Source organism: Mustela nivalis, assembly GCF_964662115.1.
Source record: "Mustela nivalis genome assembly, chromosome: 10".
NCBI classification, from domain to species: domain Eukaryota; kingdom Metazoa; phylum Chordata; class Mammalia; order Carnivora; family Mustelidae; genus Mustela; species Mustela nivalis.
Window position 1 is genome coordinate 96,918,714 of NC_139029.1, and position 16,924 is coordinate 96,935,637.

Consider the following 16,924-nt stretch of genomic DNA (forward strand, 5'->3'; position numbering starts at 1 on the left):
TGGGGTCCTTAAGAGCAGAAACTATATATCTCTGATGCCTAGCAAAGTGCCTGACAAAATTAGGAGCTCGATAAAACTCCTGTTAATCACTAAATTATTTAATTAATGAAGTCCTTTCCTTTCCCACATGCTTCATGCATTCCATTGATGACCTCATACAACTTGTTCTACCAATTAAACGCTGATTTAAGTGCTGCTATTACTTGACACTTGCCAATCCAAATAGATTATAAATGTTTGTAATCCCCCACAGTGACTCTTTCCAGGCTAGGCATAAATATTTGTTGAAAGACTGAAATATCTTCCCACAGACGTCGTAGAGGATGCAGCTTACAGTAAGTAAATGGTGGAAGGTCCCAGTTAGGGATTCAGAGGTCTGGGTTCCAGTCCTGTTTTGCCAAGCTGTGTAAATTACCATGGCTTGGGGCGCCTGGGTGGCTCAGTTGTTAAGCATCTGCCTTCGGCTCAGGTCATGATCTCGGGGTCCTGGGATTGAGCCCCGTGTTGTGCTCCCTGCTCAGCAGGAAGCCTGCTTCTCCCTCTCCCACTCCCCCTGTTTTCCTTCTCTTGCTGTCTTGCTCTCTCTGTCAAATAAATAAATAAAATCTTTTAAAAAATTACCTAAACTCAGTGGGTCTCAGTATTCTCCTCTCTGAAATGGTGACAAACCCAGTCCTGCCTTCTCCTCCCAACAGACAGCACTGTTCTGAGGATCAAAAGAAGGAGAGTACGTGAGAGTGCTTTGTCAATTGTAAAGTGCCATACAAATATGAGTTATTATCATTTCCAGCTGGGGTTGTCTGGGACTACTTCAATGCGGGCATTATAAATGATTGATAAGACTTTATGTGGTATTTGTGCTTTAAAGGGGAACAAATCTTAAGTCAAATGACTGCAACTCTGCTATGGAATGTTGGTTGCAGCGCCCTAGACAGAGGGATTTTGGGCAAGTGAAGGGGGGAAAGGTTGGGCCCAAATCCAAGACACCACTTTGAGTTAAACTAAAGCTAAGTCTTTAAGTTAAAGCAGAACTTAGACTCCAGGGTTAGGAAACGTTATGAAATGTTAATTATTATTTAGTTATTCATTGGACAGGTCAAAGAAAGCAATAATATCAGCAAACACTTATTTGAGTGCTTACCTCGTATCGGGCATTGTTCTAAGTATTTTATATGTCCACATATTTCATTCTTAAATCAATCCAGTGAGATGAATATCTCTGTGGGGAATATGATTATTCCCCTTTTTTGAATGAGGAAAATAATGCTCAAAGAAGTTAAGATCTTCTAGGGTCACATAGCTAATAAGTGGTGGAGCTTCGGTTTGGACTCAGTCATTCTGACCCCAGAGCCTGAAGGAACAAGGAAGAGATAGAAGGAGGGAGCGAGAAAAAGAGAAGGAAAGAAAGAAGTCTGGATTTAAGTAGTCCTTTGGTAAGTTATTCTGAGACCTCGGGAAAGCAACTAGACAGAGATCCAGAAACAAATAATTTCTAAATGATACGTGCCCTCAGGGAGTCAGAGGAGAGCTTTGGGGCCTGTCCTTGCCATAGGCACAGTATGTCCGTCTTCCATCTGTGGACTACAATGGAACCACTATCTCTGTGAGGAAAATATAAACCAGGTGCTATGAAAGCACAGAGGAGGGGTGACAATAAAGTGAATCTTCAAGACTTCAGAGGATCCAGCCAGAGGCAGAGTTGGGGAAGGAGGCATGAGACCACCTAGGGTGAGTGGAGTCACAGGTAAGTAGGTAGGATTACAAGTGCAAGGCAATGTGGGAGAAGTAAGATGGAAGGCTAGAAGGTCAAGGTGGATCTGGGGCACGTGCACCAGGAAAACTCTGTGATGAACCAGGAAGCTCAGACATTATTTTGGGGGTGGAGGAGAGCCAAACATGGCTTCCAGCACAGTTAGACCTATGGTTTAGATACTCCTGCTGGGGAGGGGGGAGGGCAGGGGATGGGGAGACTGGGCAGGATGCTACACCAGGCAAGAGAGCGTGAGCACGATAACTAGGGAAGTCATAATAGAGCTATAAAGGACTGAAGTGATATTTAGGAGGTGGGTTTTGTTTTGTTTTGTTTTGTTTTGTTTTTGCGCTGTTTAGTGACTGGATTGAGGGGGAGTGGCTAGCACTGCAGAGATCTCTGTTGATTCCTATGTGTTCACTAATGGCTGGAGAGAGAGGGAGCCACTCACAAAGGTTTGAAGGGCTAAAGAGGAGCAGCAGACTGGAAAAAATAAACACAGAGCCTTGAGAAGCAGTCAAGGCTATGGATAGTCATTCAATTAGCTAGATTTGCTGACTACTGTGTGTCAACATTAGGTTAGGTGCTAGACTTGGAAGTCAGGCTAGGGCAGGTCCTATTGTTGTAACAAACAATCCCAAGTCTTCAGATAGAAACCAAAGTTTATTTCCCACTCATACTACACGTCAAATATGGGCTGCTCAGTGGCTCTGAGGTTCCACATTGTCATCCACGTTGACCCAGACATGTTGCAGCATCCTCTGACTTCGGCATCTAGAACACTAGTCCTCCTCGGTCACCTGGGCAAGAGAAGAGACTACACAATCATATGAGGGTCTTTTAGCCCCTTCACTGGAAATGACATACACTCCATCTGCTTGCATTGCATTGCCAGACTTGGCTTTATGGCCCCACCCAACAGCAAGGGCTGGGAAATACCGAGGAGCCAGTGTTACTTGTGCTGAGTGTTACTGGTTCTGCTGCATAAGGTCTCAGAATATGGGAGGTGAGTCAGTCTAGGAGAGAAAGGATGGAACTGATTAAGATAGAGACCTGAGAGTGAAGAGACTAGTGAATAATAGAACCTTTTGGAAGTGACAGGCGATGAAGGAGGGGAGCCCAAGGAGGAGACTGAGGTGAAAGAGGTAAGAGATGGGAGCCAATAACATCACTCAAGCCAAGGAAGTACATAGGTCTGTGAGAAGATCCAGGGCAGCAAATGTGGATAAAGACTGATAGTTGTGTTGTATATGGTAATCAAGAGGGATCTGGCAGACGTTTCAGTAGACGTGTTTCTGTGGAGTATTAATCCAGATTTGTTGTAGAGAACGTCGTGACTCTGAAGGCACAGGCCTGAAAGTCATGTTCAGAAATGGGTTCTGAAAATAATGGTGGTGATTCAGTTAGGGAGTCCCTCATTATCTCACAATATTATTTAAAATGCTTAATAAATTTTCAGTGGATGACTAATTGGGCAAGACAAGACTTGTGAAAACACAGACCATGATAACTGAAATGAACTGTTAACTGTCAAACGAAGAGAAGTTGACCTCTTATTCACTAATGTCCTCATGTGGTGGCAATACCAGAACTTGAGAATTTCATCCAAAGTGCACTTATCGTTAACTAATAATATTCCTTGGATTGAATGGGGAACTCACATTTGTGGTTTCCTACTGCCCCTGGACAGGAGGGTGTCATTATTTCCGTTTTGTTTTTTCGCTTGAGAGAACTGAGCTAAGGAATGAAAGGAATGGTCGATAATATTTTGACCATACAGCTGTAGAGCATTTCCGGGGAAAAGAAACACAGAAGAGACATTTGTTGAGTATGCCTAGCAAGTGCCAAGCCATCCCCATACATAATTTTTCTTAATCTTCATAACCACGTGGTAAACGGGATCTCGTCTTTTCTCCTCCTTTTATAGAAGTGACAAAATCGAAGAGAAAGCTCCAGTCTTCAGACTCCAGGGGCTCCATTCCATTTCTCTCAGCGAAGTAGACTCTGCAAGTGGGCCCCATGTCTGCTTCTCACAGAACTGCTGTGAATTTCTCAGCCCCCATCAGTCCAAAGCCGCTAGGAGGCAGATGAAAGGCATCACAGACCTGTGAGCTGCCGCTATGCCTTCAGAGGGACTGACTTCCAGCTTTCAGCCACATGCATGAAAGAGGCTGTTTCCATCTGCTGACCTGTCAGTCTGCCCCTCTCTTGGGCTTCTTTCCTCCCTCCTTGGAGTTTCTTCAATAAAACATTTCACTCCCTTGAAAAGCATCTCCCCTGAGTGGTGTGGGGAGGGCCCAATATGGTTCCATTTAGCTCTCTGGGGATGAGAAGGAGGCATCCTCCCTTCGCATAACTTTCCCAGCAAGTGGTATCTCTTTTTCCTTTCCCTCAAAAACTATGAACAAATAAGATCTGGTTAACACAGTATCCCAGCTCACAGATCTCCTGAATCCCATTCTACAGTTTCTGCTTCACCTTGTGTCTCCTGGATCCTTAGATGCCTGATTCCCTGAGAACTAAAGGGAGCATTGACTGTGGAGCCCCCTTTTGGTCACGCTGTGAACTTCACCTGAAGTAGCAGCTTCAAGAAGGAGAGCGTTAAAGGCCTTTCTTTCCATCTCCCCTTCTCCCCCTGGGAGAAGAATCAACTAGCAGAGGGGTCACCTGGGTGCATGGACATTATCGACAAGCCCACGTATGAAGGATGACAAATCAGATTTTCAAATGGTACAGAAGAGAAGTTCGTCTTCAGGCTGGACTCCCCTTTCAGATTCTTCCCTTCCCCCTCCACTGCCTAGCGCTGAGTCCTCTCCCTACACCTGTTTCACTCTTCTGTGGCTACTCCTTAACTTCAGAACATACCAGAATCACCTGGAAGGTTTGAGAAAAAAAGAGTTGGTTGGAACCCATCCCCAGTTTCTGATTTACATTTCACTGAGAACTGGCATCTCACTGAATTACTTGTGGTTCTCAAATGAGGATGCAAATTTGAATCACAGTGAAAAAAAAAAAAAAAAAAAAAGCAAAAAACAAACATAATGTGTGGCTCCTGGGTGGCTCAGTTGGTTCAGCATCCAACTCTTGATTTCCGCTCAGGTTATGATCTCACGGTCCTGGGATGGAGCCCTGCGTCGTGCTGTGTGCTCTGCACTCCAGTGGTGAATCTGCTTGAGATCCTCTCTCTCCCTCCGCTCCCACCCCTCCAGGTGCATGTGCTTTCTCTTTCTCTGTCTCCCTCTAAAATAAATAAATAACTCTTAAAAAAAAAATACAGTGTATATGTGTGTGTTGGAGGTGATTCCCCAGACCAGTTGGCACATTGGTAGTTTGTAAAAACACCTCCCTCCCCCAGGCGAGTCTGGAGAGCAATCAGGCTGAAAAGCTCTATAAATTCAGACCAGATCTTTAACTCTCAGAGGTTTTTAGATCCAGATAGTGGGATTTGAGAAACATTCTCTTCTAAACTCTTTAGATCCCAAGAGTTCCTAAAGTTAAAATTTCAGACACCTGTGTGAACTGGGGGACAGAAATGGGTATTTTATCCAAAGAAGTCAACTTCCCTGGTTTCCCTCATATTCTGCTGCCTCTTTAAGCGGAAATGGTCACCAGCACAGAACTTTGAAAACAGTTAACTTCTAGCTTCTCCCCTTAAGACTATGTGAAGAAGGCAGCTATTTAACTTTTCTAAACCTCAGTTTTCACATCTGTGAAATGGGGACAATAAGCACACTTATGATATAAAGTTATTAAGAGGAATAAGTGAAACAATCCGGGCCCTCACACATGGAATTCTACTAAAGACAAATACTGTATTACCATTGTGGTTTTTAATCCTAGCATTCATTTTACAACTCTTTGGACAGCCTTGGGAGATCTGCTGAATTGTTATCCTGACTCCAAGCTGAGGGACCCTCCTCTGTGAGTTGTAAGAGATGTAGGCTTGGTGCCTGAGAACCTTGGCAATTACAATCTCAATTCCATAGTTTGCCTGTGATCAAACTATGTGATCCATCCAAACTACCATCCTTGTGGGAATATCCACCACAATCCTCAAACTCTACCTGTCCAAACCTGACACATGATCTTGGCCCAAAGGCTGCCCTCCCATCCTGTTGACCTCTCTCTAGGAATGGCACCCCCACTCAACTGCCCAAGCTAAAATGCTGGGAGTCATTCTTGACTCCTGCCTCTTGTTCCCTGCCCAACCACTACCAAAAAGCCAACCAATTAACAAACAAACAATCACTTACTAGGTCCTGCTTATTCTTTTAATTCTTCAATCAACTTCATATGCATCTCCTTTGCTGCTACCCCCATTCAGGCCCTCATATCAGGACTATTTTAACAGTCTCTTACTTGTCTCCATAATTAATTCTTTTTTTCCTCTCTCTCTATCACTAATTCTTAGTTCTCTTATCCCATGTACCATGTTACTACTGGTGAGACACAAATATAATCATGCTGTTCCCAGCTCAGAACTCTCCATCATCTATGAGGTTGAGCTGAGCTTACAGTACAGATACCTGAAGGCCACACAAACTCATGACAAGGGCTGTTGGTAAAACATGTGATCATGTGATCAGAGGTTTTCACTGTGACCTGCTTAGATATGCTGCTTTTTAAAACTCTGAGCAAACCAAACAAAACATGTTTTAGTTATGAAGCCCTCAGGCCAGCAGTCTAAATCACTCCTTGTCACCATGCAAATGCTGATTTCTTTGGTATATCCTCAAGCCCTTTCCCAATGTGGATCTTGTTACCTATCTAACCTGGCCCCAACTTCTCTCTCCCCCTGAATTACTTGTAGTTTCCTGAATGGGTCATGTGCTCTTCCACCTCGTGGTTTGGCTCATGCTGTACCTTCTACATAGAATGCTCTTCTTCTTCTTGATATCCTGGCCAAATCTGGCTTATAGTTGATAGTTCAGTTCCAAGGCAGGCTATACAGCTTCCCCTAGATTAAATAGTTCTCCCTTGCTTACTCCTAATCTGCTATTCCAATAATGACCATAGTGCACTGAAATTGTTTGTTTGCATATCTAGTTCCTCCACTAGTTTCATCAACTCCTTCAAGTTAGGGGCTGTTTTTTAAATTTTAGTACCCCAGCTTTCAGCGCGACGCCTGACATAGAGTCTGATGAACACACATATGGAAGAATGCCATTAACAACCATTTCAAGTGCTTTCTTCATTCCAGGCACTGACCTAAGCACTTTATATGCATTATTTGTTTTAATCTCTGTATTGGGTATACCGAAAATGAGAGAAAAGAGGCAAGTCTAGGAAGGGTCCCCGTGTAATATATGCATGGGCTGTTCCTGAGAGCTGCATGGTCAGCTGAAAGTGATAAAAACAGTATTAAAAATGACTAGGGTTTGAGTATCAAGGATGCTCTATCCATCCTACTATACTGTAATGATTTCTTTTAGTCCCTATAAGATAATGAAGTCCTTGAGGACAACTACTGTAATTTCTGTCTCAGAATTCTCTGCACATGATATGATGCCTGGCACACAGCGGAACCTGTGTAAATGTTAGATAAATGAATGAATGGATGGTCTCATAGATTTCTTACTACACATATTTGGGAAACTTGGAAATCCTTGCTACAGGTCCCTGGCAGGCTCAGTGATTTCTCTGACTTTTTCCTTCAGAAATGTGCTGGGTATCTTGGGTATATATGTTATGCATATTTGACTATAATCATATGCTGTATCTGAGATAAAGGGAAAAAGAGAAAGATGGAGAGGGGAAAAAGAAAATAGAAAAGATAAAAAGCGGCGCCTGGGTGGCTCAGTAGTTTAAGCGTCTGACTCTTGGTTTCGACTCAGGTCATGATCTCAGAGCCAGGTGTAGGGCTCCTCACTGGGTGTGTAGCCTGCTTAGGATTCTCTCTCTCCCTCTGCTCCTCCTCCCCTCTAAAAAAAAAAAAGATGGAAAGTAAAGTAACAGATAAGAATAAGGAAATTTTAAAAACACTTGCAGCTATCACTGTGATGTGAACCTAAATCTTCAACACATTTGTCTTGCCAAGAAAATATTCCTGCAATTAAGCTATCTGGCCACCAGATGTCAGTAAAGTAATAATGTCTCATCAAGATTTAACAAACCCTGGAGTTCCAGACTGCGGTTTTAGGCTCAATCTCCTTCAGAGATTTGTAATTATGAACCTCTCTTGTTACGCTGATGGAAAACAGACTTTGTTAAAACAGATAACATTAAGGAAACAAAGTAGGAACCAAAACATATAATACTTTTCAAGGGAAACATCAAAGTATCCAAATTCTTCAGACATCTAAATGTATTTCTTGACTGTTGCAGAATAGCTAAAATTCCTGGCTCAAAGTTCAACTGGTATAGTCCTTTGGACAATTTTAAACATTAGCTAGAGATGTTAAGCTTGGTTCACTTCCCTATTCAAAGCACTATCAGTTTCTTACTTCCCACTTATCTCTGCCCACCCCAACATACCCCTCACCTTACACACATTGCCACTTGTCATTCAGAGTTTGCAGGAGAACCTTCTGTGCAGGACATAATAAACGGACACTTACTTCTACTGCTGATTCTCATGTAATTCCAAGAGAATTTCCTTTAAGTATCTGTAAATTTCATCTTCTTTACATGAGGAAAATGAGCTCCCTCTCTACCCTCCCCCATCCCAATCATGTTCTATCACCATCTTCATGTTTTACTTTTTTTGAAGCTATATAGTGCTATATTTTATTCATCAGACCTAGGTCAAGGATTGTCTTCAGTAATTCCCCTGCAGCTGACAGGGAGGTGGTGGCTGAATGTTGACCTCTGAGCCAAAATGAATTTGAATCCTGGTCCTATCTCTTTTTTTCTGCCCTTGGGAAAGGTTAAGAGTGCCCTTCAGAATGGGAAATGTTATGCTGCCGAACAAGCAGTATTAGAATTTCAATGACTTAAAACAAAAGCATATTTCTCACTCACGCTGCATGTCCAAATCAAGTTAGCAGAAAACATCTGCTTATTCTTGCCACCCAGAATCTCTGGTTGGTGGGAGTCTTCTTCCTTGGCATGGAGTAAGGTGTCTCAGAGTAATCCATGGTCACCTCAGCTGGTAACAATCAGAGTCAAAGGGTCTTCTCAGTTAAATCTGCTGGTCCACCTCACTTTTGCCCACAACCCATTGTGCAACGCTGATCATATGACCATGTCTAACTTTAAGAGTGTGGGGAAGTACGGTCCTCCATGTACCCCCAAAGAGAGGGGAACTAAGCACTGCCCAATTGTAGAAAAACCTCCATGTCTGCCTTAAATCTCTAAATATTTAGTGCTGACTTCTTACTATGTGAAGAACATACCCACCCCCTTTGCAAGGAGACAACCTAGTACCTCATCAAGCTGGACATTCAATTCAAAGTCTATGATCACTGAATGAAGCATAGAAGTTCCTTCATCATGCTATCTTCTATTATAATTTCTAATTCAGGTCTGAAAGTGACATCTTTTGATCTCAAAACTTATGAGCTAAAAAGAAAAATGATCTGCTCCCCACACACCCCCATTCACAATGATAGAATAGGGAGGGACAGGATAACCACAATGAACACTCTCATTCAGAAAGAGGAAGAATAGAGATGTGTAGCAAATACTGGGGGACAGAAGTTCTGAATTCTGCTGGGTTAAGCTCTTGAGGCCCCTTCCTTGGAGTGGAAGTGTACTCTGACTAACCTCTTTAGGCTGAAAGTGCTCCCTCCTCCATTTTAATCCATTGCTGCTGTATCTACCCTCAGAGCTTCTTCCTTTTCTTTTTTCTTTTTTGACTACATCCAAAACAGGCATTAGAGGATATGATGTCTTAGGGGACCAAGAACTTTTCCTGGTCTACTTCCTACTGTGGATGATCAGAAGCCCAGGTCTTAAGAGTCATCCCATCTTAGTGTGATTCCTGGGTATACAACTCTCTCAAAACTCACTTCCCGAGACTCCCCATGTATTGGATTTTGGTCAGCTTTATGTGCCACTAAGTTCATCCTTCCACATATCTCACCCACATATCTCACCCACATACCTGTCTCTGGACTTAATTCAAGTACAGGCCATACTTTTTTTTTTCTTTCTTTGAGCACCTTTATCCAACTGAAAGGATTCACTGGGCACCTGCCCTTCACTGGATCTTCACTGCAGGACACCTCATTCCACTGAGAGGTTTCAGTAACTGTGGGGGATGACTATACCCTCAATGTGATCCTCCCCGAGAGGCTGAGATTTCATTAGCCTTGGTTACACACAGAATTTCTCATTCATACCTTTGTCATTAAGAATGGAGAAGCAGTTGACTTTGCAGCCCTACTAGTCCCTGAATTTTTGAATCCTCTCTGTTCTTTTTCATTCCTTGCTTCAGATCAGCCAATTCCTTTCTGCATGCATCTCTTTTTTAGTACCTTGCCAAACAGAACCTACTGAGACTGGCGCACGCCACATTTTGTTTTCCAACCTCTTCTCACAGATCTATACATTAATTAGGTGCCTAACTGAGAGCGATAGCTTTATCAAATGTTTTCCCATTAAATAACACGGACTGTCAACTTTCTAGCCTCCATTCTTAGCTTTCTCACCACCTACCACCTGGCATCTAAGCCAATGTTGTTACGTTTTTTGGTCACATTGGGTTTTTTTTTGTCTTTTTGTTGTTGTTGTTGTTACAATAGTACACTTCCCCCACCTTCAATATCTGTATCCATCGGGAGGGTCTAGGCTATGTTTTGGCAAGCAACAACCCTAGAACTTTAGTAGTTTGGAACAATAGAAGTCTATTGGTCATTTGCAATGTATGTTCAACGAGTTGGCAGGAAAGTTCTGCTCACTGTTAATCCCCCAGGAGATCCGGCTGCTGGAGACTCTGTCACCACACACCCAACCCACCAGGGTCTCATACTGGCAATTAAGTGCGGCAGCTAGAAGAAATCCACACCCCTTTCCCACTTTGGGGACAGGACTCATTGAATAGGTCTAAGCATGTGGCCAAACTACATTCTAAGAATCATAGCCTTCATTCATTCAGTGGTTTTGGTTTTTTGTTTTATTGTGTTTTGTTTTTACTTTCTTACCTCCATATACACAAAACAGGCCACCAACACCAATGTCTGTCCTACTACATACCTTCTCTTGGTGCTTCAGTTTATTTGTTTCTGAAAAAAAAAAAAAAAAGTGATGTGATCTATTTGGGTTTCAGAGAGATTCCCTCTGATTTTAGTAAAGAGGATTGGAGGCTTCATAAGGAGTGGGTCACAGGATGGCAGCATAATAGTCCAGATGAGAGATCGAGAAGGAACATGAAGCATTAGATTTGAGTGTTACGAGGATCAGTCAAGATGGAGACAGTAGGGGCGCCTGGGTGGCTCAGTGGGTTAAGCCGCTGCCTTCAGCTCAGGTCATGATCTCAAGGTCCTGAGATTGAGTCCTGCTTCTCTCTCTCTCTCTCTGCCTGCCTCTCTGCCTACTTGTGATCTCTCTCTGTCAAATAAATAAATAAAATCTTAAAAAAAAAAAAAGATGGAGACAGTAGGGGCACCTGGGTGGCTCCGTCAGCTGGGCATCTGCCTTCAGCTCAGATTATGATCCTGGGGTCCTGGAATTGAGCGCTCCATCAGGCTCCCTGTTAGGTGGGGAGTCCGCTTTTTCTCTCCCTCTTCCTGCTGCTCCACCTGTTTGTGCTTTCTCTCCCTCCCTCTCTCTCTTTCTCTGTCAAGTAAATAAATAAATAAAATCTTAAAAATAAAAAAAGATTGAGACAGTAAATAGAGCAGGAAAAGCCCCAATTCATTGGAATAAATCCATCTGTGGGCTGACAGAAGAAGGTGATATTATTCAGCAGTAGTAAGGACATCATACTCTGAGTGGCACTCAGGTTCAACTGGAACGACCAAGCTAGACAAAAGCAGCTTCCACACCTCTAAGCCTACGGAGGAAATGTTTCAGAACTTGAAGGAGAACAGCCCACAATTGAATTCTTTCCTCAAGAGCCTTGTTAACTGAGTTCTCATTTAAACAAATAGCTTGCAACCTCAGACCTCTGAAACTTGCAGCTCTTCACAGCTGTGATTTCTACCCTGAATTTTCAGAAACAGATGCTGAAGCATATTTTTCTCTCTTCTTGTTCTTAGTCTGTGGTTATTTCATTTTCCTCTCTTTCTGGTCTCCTTTTGGGGTTGATGAAAACTCTGACTTGGGAAAGGAGGCCCTTTCCAGTTTCCTATCCAAATGCCTCTTCTGTCAAGTTCCTCAGTTTTCTGTGAAAGAGTTTACTACCACAGAATCTTGAGACTTCGTTACTAGGTTTGGTTTTGGTTAATGTCTGTTAATGATCTTGAGGGAGGTGATAACTGCATATTAATGAGGTTCACAAAGGAGCCAAATTGAAAGCTGTTGTGAACTCCAGTGCTGGCAGTCATAAACCAGAACCCTGGAGAGAATTGACTGACAACTGGGGACAATACATGTGGAGGAACCAGCACATGTGATGCTGACTCTTCAGGGGAAAGATGTAGTTTAGGCATTTTTCATAGAAGGAGAAGGAAACCGTGTGGAAAACAGCAGTCAATAGAAGGTCTCCAGGATGAAATGAAAAAAACGAATGCCCAGGTTGTAAAAACCACAGTGTCACTAAGAGGAAGTAGAGAAGGATATGGTAATCGCATTGCCTCTCCCTTACTTCCTGCCTGCTCCATGATGCTCATGTGACCCAGGTCTGCTAGGTCAGTGAACCTACAACATAGTTCTCGGTTCTGAGGTGGACTTGTAACTTGACTTAGTCTATTGGGACTTGTTCCTGGAATAATTTTTGTTCCTAGAACTCGTGAGAAAATTAGAAGCTTTCTTCCTGCAGGGACCGCGGGTTATAGACCTGCAAGTTATCCAGGTAGTGATTGAAACCACCCAGATTCTTTCTGAGCTGACAGAGCTGACGGTGAAGCTGGAGGCAGCAGGGGAGCGGTGGAAGGGAGGGGAGGCAGGGAGAGAGAGAAAGAGAGAGAATACGAGCCCTCTGAAACCAGCTTGTGCCTGAGCCATAGCCCCTTGACTTGTTCAGTTATTTGTATTTACAAATTCTTTCTTGACCAGAAACCAATTTCAAGTGGCTTCTTCATTTAGAAGTAAAAGGGTACTTACTAACCCAGGATAAGTTTTTCAAACATATCCTTTCTTTTATATCCTTTACTTTTTTTTCAAAAATTTTAAAAGATTTTATTTATTTATTTGACAGAGAGAGAGCACAAGCATGGAGGCAGAGGGAGAGGGAGAAGCAGGCTCCCTGCGGAGCAGAAGGCGCGATGCGGGACTCAATCCCAGGATCCTGGGATCTTGAGCTGAGCCAAAGGCAGACTCTTAACAGTCTGAGCCACCCAGATGCCCTATCCTTTACTTTGTAGCCGTACTTGATGACTCTAATTTCCAGAGTGTTCTGGAAAAGTTATTCTTCTGAGGACTTGCCCAGGTAATCTCCTCCTTTTGTAATAACACCCTTCCTGCTATATTTACTTGGAGAAATGCTCCCAACCTCATGGTCCAACTCAGACCATCTCTTTTTGGACATCCCTCCTGAATGTTCAGTGGAATGTTGTCTTTCCTTTCTTTGCCTTACTATATGAAAAGACTTTGAGAAGGAAGAACAAAGCTGGAGGATTAACATTATTTGATTTAAAGATTTACTATAAAGTTATAGTAATTGTGTCAGTGAGGGTTTTCTAGAGAAACAATAGGGAGACATAGCCAAATCTATATAGATTTATATAGAAGAGGACTGATTAACTTTATATGTATATATGTAATTTATCATTTTTGTATTTATAAGTTTATCATTTTTATAATTTATATAAATTTTAAGGAATTGGATCACATGATCATAGGGGGCAAGAATGGAATGGTAGGGCCGCCTGGCAACTTAGCCGGGAGTTAGTGCCGAGTCTTGAGGCAGAATTTCTACTCCAGGAAATGTCATTTTGGGATCTTCAGGCCTTTCAGGTGATTGGATGAGACCCACCCATATTACTGTGGGTGATCTCCTTTACTTAAAGCCCACTGACTGTAGCTGCTAACCACTTCTACAAAATACCTTCACCAAAAAAAATAAAAAAAAAAAAAAACTAACTAAAAAAAAAATACCTTTGCAACAACACCTGGGTTAGGGTTTGAGTATGTAACTGGGTACTACTCAAGCCTAGCCACATTGGCACATAATACCAGCCACCACATAATCAAGACAATGGCATAAAGACAAACAAGTGGATTGATGGAATAGACTAGGGTCTGGAAACAGAAGTATACACATATGGACAACCGATTTCAAAGAAAGTACAATAGCAAACAGTGGTGAATAAATAGTCTTTTATGCCATAGATCAAGTGGATATCCATATGCGAAAAGTAGACTTTGATCCCTGCCTCTCACCATATACAAAAATTAACTCAAAATGGATCATAAACCTAAATGTAAATCCTAAAGCCATAAAATTTGTAGAAGAAATCATAGGAGAAAACCTTCATTACTTTGGGTTAGGTAAAGATTTCTGAGATAAAATCTCAAAAGAACTATGTGTAAAAGAACACATTGGTAAACTGGACTTCATCAAAATTTTAAAAGGTGTTGTTAAGAGAATGAAAAGATAAGCCACAGACTATGACTAAACATTTGCAAAGCACACATCTGATAAATGACTTGCATCAAGTATTCAGAAAGAACTCACAAAATTCAACAATAAAAAAAAAAAAAGACACAATTTAAAAATGGGCCACAGATGTTAACAAATGCATTGCCAAAGAAGATATTTAGAGGGCAACTAAGACATGAAATGATACTCAGCATTATTAACCATTAAGAAAATTCAAATTAGGGGTGCCTGGGTGGCTCAGTGGGTTAAGCCACTGCCTTTAGCTCAGGTCATGATCTCAGAGTCCTGGGATTGAGACCGACATCAGGCTCTCTGCTGGGGAGCCTGCTTACCCCTCTCTCTCTGCCTGCCTCTCTGCCTACTTGTGATTTCTCTCTCTGTCAAATAAATAAATAAACTCTTAAAAAAAAAAAGAAGAGAAAACTAAAACCACAATGAGATATGAGATATTACTACATACCTATTAGATTGGCAGAAATAAAAAGACTGATGGTACCTTGTGTTGGCAAGGATGGGGAAGAACTGGAGCTCTCCTATTGCTGGTGGAATGCAATATAGTCCAACCTGTTTGGAAGACAATTTGGGAGTTTTGTAAAATGCCATGCATATGCCTACCATGTGATACAAACATTCCACTCCTATGTATCGATCTAGAAGAAATGAAGACATTCATCTACATAAGGGCTGTATGTGTATGTTCATAAGCGCTTCATTTGTAATATGCCCAAATGTTCATCAACAGGTGAATGGATAAACACACTGTAGTGTATCCATAGAACTGAATGTTACTGAGAAAAAAAAAATGAATTGTTGTTACATGCGACAACATAAGTGAATCTTATGTTGAATGAAAGAAGCCAATTTTTTAAAAAAGGGTACATGAGGCTCCTGGTGGCTCAGTCATTAAGTGCCTGCCTTCAGCTCAAGGCATGATCCTGAGCTCCTGGGATCAAGCCCGCATCTGGCTCCCTCCTCGGTGGGAAGTCTGATTCTCCATCTCCCACTCCCTCTGCTTGTGTTCCCTCTCTCGCAGTGTCTCTCTCTGTCAAATAAATAAATACAATCTTTTTTTTGTTTTCTAAATTTACGTCCTCCATGAGGCCAGTTACATAAAGTTCTAGGAAACACAAACTGAAATATTGTGACAGAGAGCTGATGGGTGTTTGCCTAGCAACACAGGGAACAGAGAGAAGGAAGGGTTACAACGAAGTCCAAGGAGACTTTCAGGGGGCAGTGAATATGCTCATTATCTCCATTATGGTGCTGATGTCATGGGTACAGACACATGTCAAAACTTATCAAGTTGTACACTTTAAATATGGGCTGTGTATTACATGCCAATTACACCTCAGTAACAACATTAAATAAAAAGGCAGTGCAGGCTAACGACAGAGTTTCCAACAAAATAACTGTAGACTCCCAGAAGCCAAAGTCACATCTCTTTGAGCTCATGTGAGTTCTTAAGGGGAATGGAATCTCAAATTCTGGCCATGCCACTTTTAACTTCTCTGAGTCCCAGATTTATCCTTTCTCAAAGGGGAGGAATAGCTTTGTGAGCTCTGCTACCTACCCCAAAGGGATTGTGGGAGAACCAAAAGCGATAATGCAGTAAAAGTGCTTTGCAAACTACAGCATACCGCCCAAGTGTTCGCTGTTGGCTTGGTTGTTACATGCCATCTGCATACTATTCTTGCCCAATATATATGCGTCATGCCAGCTCAAGCCCTAATAGCCCGTATATAAAGAGCAATTAATTGTACAAGTTACTCGAATAGCACTGAAACCCAGTACTCGGGGCATGACACATCCTAAATACATAACAGATTTTGGAATAAATCAGTTTCAGCCCAAACCAGAACGGGGGAAACAGACTGATGCCTTCACACACATGCCAAGCAAGTGAGACCCACCCAAAGAGGGTGGGGTCCAGAGCAAGGGAACACAGCCAGAAAGCGGGCCTTGTGGGGTTCCTGCCAGAGACAGTTACAGGGAGCAGTGTGACCCCTTAACACGGCTGGCCCTGATGTGCTGAGAGGCTCTCTGCATTTAAAGCCAAGCTTACTTGGAAATTAACTGCTTTATTCTTGGCCTATCACACTAGCCGCCAGCATGGTGGGGCCACAGATCACTCTCATTTAAAGTTAAAGACGACAAAACTAGAATTAGGTAAACATTCTCGGTGTCACCCTCCTTCCATTCTCTTCCTCGGCACTGTTATTTCACTAATCCTAAATTGCAGTGGGCGCTTTCCCCTGTGATTTGGATTCATTTGCAATTACTGGAAGGAGTGTCTGAGCCCCACTTTCCACTTCTGACCTTGGGAGGGGGGTGGGAGTCCTGGGCCGGACTGCACAGGACACCCACAAAATGAGATAGCATTTCTTGGGTGAGCTGTGTCCAAAGGGAGGATCTGGGACATATAGCAGGAAGTTGACACAACTCGGGTGGGAGGAGGGATGGTGTGGTGAAGGTATGTATGTGTGTAGGGGAAGCAAGAGCTGAATAAAAAAGACTAGTGGGAAGGGGAGCTT

The 16,924-nt window shown here is 42.5% G+C and overlaps 1 protein-coding gene and 1 long non-coding RNA gene across 2 annotated transcripts in view; one reads left to right on the plus strand and one right to left on the minus strand.

Moving 5' to 3' along the window:
- LOC309841770 overlaps positions 1-4,981 on the plus strand; it is a 100,190-nt gene extending 95,209 nt beyond the window's left edge. Inside the window, exon 4 of the long non-coding RNA XR_014299300.1 lies at positions 3,678-4,981. This is a non-coding gene — a long non-coding RNA (uncharacterized lncRNA). The remainder of the gene's footprint in view (positions 1-3,677) is intronic.
- The window catches only part of LOC309841768 (3 beta-hydroxysteroid dehydrogenase/Delta 5-->4-isomerase), a 394,070-nt gene that overhangs the window by 99,049 nt on the left and 278,097 nt on the right, over positions 1-16,924 (minus strand). The gene's annotated exons all lie outside the window — the stretch shown is intronic.